General features: G+C 44.1%; 2 non-coding genes across 2 annotated transcripts; both read right to left on the bottom strand.

Moving 5' to 3' along the window:
• Positions 1–2,481: 2,481 nt before the first annotated feature.
• On the bottom strand, positions 2,482–2,554 carry trnam-cau (transfer RNA methionine (anticodon CAU)). Its single transcript has one exon. It is a non-coding gene; the product is annotated as a tRNA-Met (tRNA).
• A 4,764-nt stretch (positions 2,555–7,318) lies between these two features.
• trnam-cau (transfer RNA methionine (anticodon CAU)) lies at positions 7,319–7,391 on the bottom strand. Its single transcript has one exon. It is a non-coding gene; the product is annotated as a tRNA-Met (tRNA).
• Between the last annotated feature and the right edge of the window lie 496 nt (positions 7,392–7,887).

Below are 7,887 nucleotides of genomic sequence, written 5' to 3'. Positions count from 1 at the left end.
GGGCAGGAGCAAGCTGAGACAATAGGTCTGCCAGGACAGGCAGGTTTGTGGATCTTGGGTAGGAGGTAGAAACGGGAAGTGCAAGGTGTGGGAACTATAAGGTTGGTAGCAGTGGATGGGAGATCCCCTGAGCGGATAAAGTCGGTGATGGTATGGGAGACAATGGCCTGGTGCTCCTTAGTGGGGTCATGATCGAGGGGTAAATAAGAGGAGGTATCCACGAGTTGTCGCTGTGCCTCGGCAAGGTAGAGGTCAGTGTGCCAGCCAACAACAGCAACCCCCTTATCGGCGGATTTAATAGTAAGGTTAGGATTAATGCGGAGGGAGTGGAGAGCAGAGCGTTCAGAAGGAGTAAGGCTGGAATGGGAACAAGGTGCGGTTATTTTTATTACACACATTCTTTCTCTCACTCTCCTTTTTCTCCCTCTGTCTCTCTCACTATACCCCTTGCCCATCCTCTGGGTTCCCCCCCCCCCACTTTTCCTTCTCCCTGGGCCTCCTGTCCCATGATCCTCTCATATCCCCTTTGCCAATCACCTGTCCAGCTCTTGGCTCCATCCCTCCCCCTCCTGTCTTCTCCTATCATTTCAGATCTCCCCCTCCCCCTCCCACTTTCAAATCTCTTACTAACTCTTCCTTCAGTTAGTCCTGACGAAGTGTCTCGGCCTGAAACGTCGACTGTACCTCTTCCTAGAGCCTGGCCTGCTGCATTCACCAGCAACTTTGATGTGTGTTGCTTGAATTTCCAGCATCTGCAGAATTCCTCTTGTTTGCCTGAATCACACTGTGGGTTCCTTCTACCCAGAAGCACAACAGGCATAATTTTCATGGCAGAAAAACTCAAAGGAAAATGTAGGGAGCGGCAAAAACCACAAGTCATAGCATTTCTACCATTGTGTTGTTATTAGCCTTCAGAATCCCAAAAGACCTCTGTGGTAGCAAGTGATCCTCAGTCCTTAAGAAGACAATGAACCCCACAGGAAAAAGAAAAAAATTCAGACCTCAAGATACTGATTGGTCAGTTTTCCCATTCTATTTATGTGTATATGTTACATAATCTGTGAGCATATGCTTTTCCGGATTGTCTCTAGTACTGAAGTTCTAGTTGCTCTCAGCCGGTTACATTGGGCCCACAACTCATTCCAATGCCTGACACCAGAGTCACAAAACAGTGCATCTACCAGGGGACGGGATTATTAGACAGGCAAAGTAAAAGGTTCAAGGGCGTGCTAAAGAAGTACAGCCTCCCCACTTTCTCCTGTGAATCTCTGGACCATGTCCCCGCAAAAAAGGGAAGTATTCAAAATGCACTGAAATCCTCAAGGCCATCATCCAGAGTGTTTGGCGGCCACGTGAAACTGTTGTAATGAGTGGTCCATCTCACAAGTTATCCATGTGTCCCATCAGTGGAAGGGTTTGTGTTTCCTACATTGACCATCAGTGACCCATCGGGCAAAGGGAAGATGTTCCAACACGTAAATTAACTATCATCATGCCTTCACCAAGCACTGGTTTGTACATTAGGTAATCAATGTGCTTGGTATTTGTTCTCACCCTATCAAAGCTATTTCCCTTTGCCCTATCCTTCCCTCCCCCACCTTCTCAGCAGCTGTAAATTCACTTCTTTTCTGGTTTTGAAGAAACGTTTCTGACCTGTTTTCCTTATCACAGACACTCCCTGATTTGCTAAGTGCTTCCAGCATTTCCTCCTTTTATTTCAGATTTCCAGCAGCAACTGACTTTTTTCCCAACATGGACAAGGCTGGAGAATTAGACCGTAAGACCATAAGACATAGGAGCAGAACTAGGCCATTCAGCCCATCGAGTCTGCTCCACCATTCCATCGTGGCTGATCCCAGATCCCACACAACCCGATACACTTGCCTTCTCGCCGTATCCTTTGACGTTCTGACCGATCAGGAACAATCAACCTCTGCCTTATATATACGCACGGACTTGGCCTCCACTGCCGTCTGTGCAGAGCATTCTAGATTTACTACTCTCTGGCTAAAAAAAATTCCTCCTCACCTCTGTTCTATAGGGTCGCCCCTCAATTTTGAGGCTGTGCCCTCCAGTTCTGGATGCCCCCACCATAGGAGACATCCTCTCCACATCCACTCCATCTAGTCCTTTCACCATTCAATAGATTTCAATAAGATCCCATGCATTCTTCTAAACTCCAGTGAGTACAGGCCCAAAGTTGCCATACGCTCCTGATATTCCTGGAATCATCCTCGTGAATCCCTCTGATGACAACACATCCTTTCTGAGATATGGGATATTCTGAAATAGGATGGAGAGGGATAGTAAATAATTGATGATGGAATGGCGAAGCAGGCTCAATGAGCTGAATGGTCTCATTCTGCTACTATCTCCTGTGGTCTAATTGATACAGCATGGGAAATGATATGTTGGAATCCATAGGGTAGAAAATGTCACAGAGGTGTTTCTCAACTCTTGTCTTATCTTCCAAAAAGCTCATGCCCCATGTGAGGATCGAACTCACGACCTTCAGATTATGAGACTGACGCGCTGCCTACCGCGCTACCGAGGCCTATGAGGTACCATTACCCAGGTTACAAATCAGAAGCCAATGCACAAATCAACAGTTTGCACTTTTCATCTTATTCTGTCACACACAGACAATTACAAATGTTTAAAGAATTCTTACCAATAACAATTCTGTCTACAAAGACCTTTATATTTGTGAGGAGAAACTAGCTTTCTCAGGATGCCTACAGTACTGAGATTGCAGTTTCACTCAGGCAGCTCCATTGAGCTCAAGCTATTCCGATGTCTGGCTCCAGAGTCCTGAAACAGTGATACAACCAGGGGACCGGAATCACCAGGCAGACAAAAAAAAAGATTCAAGGATGTGCTACAAGGCGTCGTGAGCAAATGCAACCTCCCCTCCTAATGAATCTCTGGACCAAGTCCACTGAAGAAAAGGCATTCAGAATGCACTGCAAACCTGAAGGCCATCATCCAGAGGGTTTAGAGACCGTGTGTAAGTGCTGTAATGAGTGGTCCATCTCACAAGTTATCCTCCTGTCCCATCAGTGGAAGGGTCTGTGTTCCCTACATTGACCATTACTGATCCACCGGGCAACGGGAAAACGCTCTAAGTTGTGAAGAAACCATTGGCCAGCATCCGTCTGACATTTGTATGCACATGTTAGTCAATCAATGTGCATGATATTAAACTATTATGTCTCTCTCTCTCTCTGTCAGAGATATTTCACTTGTCCTATCCATCCCTTCCCACTTTAAATTAATTTCTGTTCTCTCTTTTCTAGTTCTCAAGGAAGGTCTCCAACCTGAAGGTATAACCATTTTCCTCCGCACATTAGCAGTGGACCAATCAATTCACGATTCATTAGCAGGAGCAAATAAAAGTAAAGCAGAGCGGCCATTGTGTGAGTGGACCAGTGTAAGAGCAGTGTAAGAGTGGGAACTTGAGACTTTGGCTCAAGAGGCTTCGGCAAGGAGGCACAGGTAAGTAGCAGGTAAGGCTTTTGTAGTGGTTGAATAAAAAGTCACTAAATTAAGCTAATTAAATAAAGTAGGGATGATGCAGGATCAGGTGATATGCTGTAGCTGCACGATGTGGGAGATGGTGGACCCCATTGTGGCTCCTGGTGATCACATCCGCAGAAGTGTTGGCTGCTCGAGGAACTCATGCTCAAAGTTGATGACCTGGAATCTGAGCTTCAAATCTGATGCGGCACATCAGGGATGGGGAGAGTTACCTGGATTCTCTGTTTCAGGACGTAGTCACACCCATTAGATTAACTGCCTCAAATACAGTCTGTGGTCAGGGACAAGAGGGTGTGACTGCGAGTGAGGCGGGTAGTGGGCTCCAAGAGACAGTGCTGGAGGAGTCTCAGCCCTTGAGCTTGTCCATCAGGTCTGAGAGTTTTGCTCCCTGTGTGGATGAGAGTGGGGCTGTAGGAATGATGAGCAACCTAACTGTGGCACTGTAGTTCGGGGGGGGGCGGGGAGGAAGAAGAGAAATGTAGTGGTAATTGGGAATAGTATAGTCAGCGGAATAGACAGAGTTCTCTGTCACGAGGATAGAGCATTCCTGAAAGCTGTGCTGCCTGCCTGGTGCCCAAGTTCAGGACATCTTATCTGACCTTCAGAGAAATTTGCGGTGGAAGGGGAAAGGTCCAGTTGTCGTGGTCCATGTGGGTACCAACAACATGGGTAGAACGAGGAAAGAGGTTCTGCTGAGGGAATTTGAGCAGCTAGGGACTAAACTAAAAAGCAGAACCAAAAAGTTGGTAATCCCTGGATTACTACCTGAGCCATGTACAAATTGGCATAGGGTCAAGAAGATTAGAGAGTTAAATGCATGGCTCAAGGATTGGTGTGGGAGAAGTGAGTTTGAATTCATGGGAAATTGGCACCAGTATTGGGGAAGGAGGGAACTGTAGGAGGGCTCCACCTGAATTGTGATGGGACCTTAACTTGTCCCATTGTCAGATTGGGTGAATCAACTGGTCGAGGCAGTCTTGAGGAGGACTTCTTAAAATGCGTCCATTATGGCTTTCTTGAACAGCATGTTCCTGAACCTACAAGGGAATGTGTTATCTTAGATCTGGTCCTGAGCAATGAGACAGGTAAAATTAATGATCTTATAGTTAGGGATTCTCTTGGAAAGAGTGATCACAGTATGATTGAGTTTCTCATACAAATGGAAAGAGCAATAATTCAATCTAAAACCAGTGTATTATGCCTAAACAATGGAGACTACAATGAGATGAGGGAGGATTTGGCTAGTGTAGACTGGGAATACAGGCTATATGCTGGGACATTTGAGGAACAGTGGAAGACTTTTAAAGAGATTTTTGACAGTGCTCAACAGAAATATATTCCAGTTAAAAGCAAGAACAATAAGGGTGGGGAGAGCCAGCCTTGGATAACTAAGGAAATAAAAGAAGGCATCAAATTAAAAGCTCATGCATACGAAGTCGCTATGAGTAGTGGGAAACTGGAAGATTGGGAAAACTTTAAAAAACAGCAAAGAACCACTAAGCAAGCAATAAAGAAAGGAAAGATAGATTATGAAAATAAACTAGCGCAAAATATAAAAACAGATAGTAAAAGTTTTTATAATTATATAAAGCGGAAAAGGGTGGCTAAAGTAAATGTAGGTCCCTTGGAGGAGGAGAAGCGGGAATTGATATTGGGTGATGAGGAAATGGCAGAGGCTTTGAATGACTATTTTGTGTCGGTCTTCATGGTGGAGGACACATCTAACGTGCCAAAGAGAGATGTTATGGATGCATTGGGAGGTGAAGGCCTCAATACAATAGCTATCACTAAAGAGGTAGTGCTGAGTAAACTTGTGGCCTGAAGATAGACAAGTCCCCTGGTCCTGATGGAATGCATCTCAGGGTACTGAAAGAAATGACGGAAGTTATAGTAAAGGCTTTGGTTATAATTTACCAAAATTTTCTGGACTCTGGCCAGGCCCCGGCAGATTGGAAGATGGTGAATGTCACGCCACTGTTCAACAACTGATGTCGGCAAAAGGCAGACAACTATCAGCCAGTTAGTTTAACATCTGTCGTTGGGAAAATGCTTGAAGCTGTCATTAAAGAAGAATTAGCAAGGCATCTGGAAAGAAATGGATCCACCAGGCAGATGCAGCATGGATTCAGCAAAGGCAGGTCCTGTTTAACAAACTTTCTGGAATTCTTTGAGGATATAACGAGCGCAGTGGATAGGGGGAACAGATAGATATTATTTACTTGGATATCCGAAAGGCATTCGATAAGGTGCTACATAAAAGACTTATCCACAAGATAAGGATGTATAGAGTTGGGGGTGATGTATTAGCATGGATAGAGGACTGGTTAACCAATAGAAAGCAGAGAGTTGGGAATCATGGGTGTTACTCTGGTTGGCGATCAGTGGTGAGTGGTGTGACACAGGGGTCGCTGTTGGCCCCGTAACTGTTCACAATATACATTAACGATCTGGAAGAGGGAACCGAGTGTAGTGTATCTAAGTTTGCTGATGATACTAAATTGAGTGGAAAAGCAAATTGTGCAGAAAATACAGAGAGTCTGCAGAGAGATATAGATAGGTTAAGTGAGTGGGCAAGAGTCTGGCAGTGTTGGTAAATGTGAGGTCATCCACTTTGGAAGGAAAAATGAAAGAGCAGATTATTATTTAAATGGGAAAAATTTGCAGCATGCTGCTGTGCAGAGGGACTTGGGAGTGCTTGTGCATGAATCACAGAAGGTTGGTTTGCGGGTACAGCAGGCTATCAAGAAGGCAAATGGAATGTTGGCCTTCATTGTTAGAGGAATTGAATTTAAGAGCAGGGAGGTTATGCTGTAACTGTACAGGGTACTGGTGAGGCTGCACCTGGAGAACTGCGTGCAGATCTGGTCTCCTTACTTGAGGAAAGATATACTGGCTTTGGAGGCGGTGCAGAGGAGGTTCACCAGGTTGATTCCAGAGATTAGTGGGTTAGACTATGAGAAGAGATTGAGTCACCTGGGTCTGTATTCGCTGGAATTCAGAAGAATGAGAAGAGATCTTATAGAAACATATAAAATTATGAAAGGGATAGATAAGATAGAGGCAGGAAAGTTGTTTCCACTGATAGGTGAGACAAGAACTAGGAGACATAGCCTCAAGATTCGGTGGTGTAGATTTAGGACAGAGATGAGGAGGAACTGCTTTTTCTAGAGAGTCGTGAATCTGTGGAATTCTCTGCCCAATGAAGCAGTGGAGGCTACCTCAGTAAACATATTTAAGACAATGTTGTATAGATTTTTACATAGTAGGGGAATTCAGGGTTATGGGGAAAAGGTAGGTGGGTGGAGATGACCGGATCTTATTGAATGGCAGAACAGGGTCGATGGGCCAGATGGCCTACTCTTGCTCCTATTCCTTCTGTGCTTATGTTCTAAGAGCTGCCTGATCTGCTGAGTCACTCCAGCATTTCCTGCTTTTACTTCCTTAGTTTCCAAAGGGCGTGGGATTTAATTTTTGAAATGGTCTTTCAATGAGATTTCAAAACCTCGAACATAAAGGCTTGGAGATCATCACAGGGGATTTCCACAACTGTTGCATTAAAGGTTTAACCCTTTTCCACTGCACAAGAGCTGCCTGATCTGATGAGTGACTCCAGTATTTTCTGCTTTTATTTCAGATTTCTAGTTTTCAATAGGGTTTTGGTTTTGATTTCTATTGAATGCACAGTGGGCTGCTAAAGAGGTGTGAAACCCTCAAACATCAAGGCTTGGAGATCGTCACAGGGGATTTTCACAATTGTTGGTATTGGCTCCCATAAAACTAGTGCCCCGTGTGAGACTTGAACTCATGTCCTTCAGATTATGAGACTGACGCACTGCCTACTGCGCTAACGAGGCCCTGTGGGGATGGTATCACTCAGATAATGAATCAGAAGTCAATGTACAAATCAGTTACTTTATTTATTTTCATTGTTCTCACAAGCTCGAAGCTTCAGCTGGAACTCAAGAGTAACACACAAAGATCTGGAGGATCTCAGGCAGCATGTATGGAAAGGAATAAACAGCTGATATTTTGGAATATCAAGAAGGAAATGACAGGCACATAGCGATGAGGTATTAACCAATTTAAAAATTTCATTCCAAGTGTCCTCAGAAATTGAAATCTGTAAATCTTGTTCCCAAAGATTTTTAATTTTATCTAAAGGAATATTTCTTATTCCCAACAACATACCATAAATATTAGATATAGATGCATTATGGAAGGATTTCAAATTAAAAATTATATCAAGTAAATTTTTATCTGGACTTTTAGGAAATGTATGTATTTGAGATGCAAAAAGTCTCTAATTTGTAAATATCGAAAAAATTGAGTTCTCGGTAGGCTATACTTAAC

This window comes from Mobula birostris, chromosome 2 (genome assembly GCF_030028105.1).
Source record: "Mobula birostris isolate sMobBir1 chromosome 2, sMobBir1.hap1, whole genome shotgun sequence".
NCBI lineage: Eukaryota > Metazoa > Chordata > Chondrichthyes > Myliobatiformes > Myliobatidae > Mobula > Mobula birostris.
The sequence above is the reverse complement of the archived record's forward strand: the minus strand, read 5'-3'. Positions and strand labels throughout refer to the sequence as shown.